General features: G+C 30.7%; 1 pseudogene; it reads right to left on the reverse strand.

Annotated features, from left to right (window-relative positions):
• Positions 300–714, reverse strand: LOC100737814 (annotated as a pseudogene).

The raw sequence follows: 1587 nt of genomic DNA on the forward strand, positions 1-1587 counted from the left end.
CAATAGTTTCAACTTCATTTTAAAGAATGACTATACCTGTGCTCATATTAGGAGCTAAACCAAGAAATAGCTCCATGTTAACTTCCTCAGCTAAAATACAACCAGTACCATCATTCCAGTCAGATCAATAAACAGAATGTTTTTTAAGGTAATGAATCAGATGGCTGTGTTTAGATTTTTTTTCAGGATTTACTTGCTTAAGACCCAAAGAAAATTATATTGAGGGGTTTTTTTTTTTTTTTGGTGATTCCAAGTCTATGTGTTTATTACAGTTAAAATGTGATAGGTGAATTTAACATATTAAAAGAATGCTTTAGTGTCTATTTGGAAAAGATTATATACTATACAAACTATTCAAGTAATACAAAACCATTTTTCACTGTCTTTTTAACTGAGATGAATTCTATTCATCATGCTTCTTCTCCTGAAGTGGTTCATATGAGCAAGACTTGTTTTCAGTTTTTTAATTTTCTTCTACAATAGCTTCACATTTCTCTTTCATTTTTGCTAATTCTAGATGAGCCAGCTCTATTTCTGGATTTTCTGGGATAGCATCTCCTAAGCGATACTTAAAAAATTCAAGGCACTATTAGATTTCTCTGGTTCTTCATATAAGGCTACTGACACCTTGGTCAGTGTGTTCAGCACTCCCGACTTCTCCAAGTACCTCTGGAACTGCTCATGCTTTTAGTCAGTGGCTTTGTAATGGGTCATAGTGACAGTGGCAGTGGCATAGCTGGCCCACAGTATATATACTCTTTTTTTTATATTATTGCCTTCTCTCTTTATTTTAATTCAATTATTATAGATTCACATGCAGTTGTAAGAAGTAATACAGGAAGATTCCATATATTCTTTACTTGGCTTCCCCCTAATCATAGCATCTTACAAAATAGAATACAATATTACGATTAGGACGTTGACATTGGTGCAATCCACCTACAGTATTCAGCTTTTTCCAGCTTTATTTGAACTTACTTAAGATCTATACAATGTTATCACCTGTGTAAGTCTGCCTATCTCTCACCACAACCAAGATACTAAACAGTTCCAGCATCATGAGAATCCTTCTGTTGCTTGTTATAACAAATACTTCTCTCCCACATCACTCCCCACTTTTAACCCCTGGAAACCTTTAAATTTTTTCCATTTTTTTTTACCAGTTTATTTTTTAATTTTTTTTTTTACAGAATAAAATACATACATTTAAATGCAGTTACATTCACACAGATTATTATATCATGGATCTTAAGAAACAGATTAAGTGACTCCCTCTGAAGAAGTGGAATGGAAAATATTCTGAGACAAATAGGAAATTTATTCTATACTTTATCCCATTTTGTATGGCTTTCATCTTTATAGTATTACCTATTACATTTCAATTTTTCCTTAAAAATTAGCATTATATTAAAATTGTGTATATTATGCAACTAAATTTTATAAAGAAGAAAGCCTTATATACCATTAAATATTTTATATAGCATAGTAAAAAGAATAACTTAACTGTAAGAATAAGAAAAATAATACACCCTTTGAAAATAAGTAAAATATAAAATGCATAAATTGGTTAAAAAACAGTGTAACTAT

This window comes from Sus scrofa, chromosome X (genome assembly GCF_000003025.6).
Source record: "Sus scrofa isolate TJ Tabasco breed Duroc chromosome X, Sscrofa11.1, whole genome shotgun sequence".
NCBI lineage: Eukaryota > Metazoa > Chordata > Mammalia > Artiodactyla > Suidae > Sus > Sus scrofa.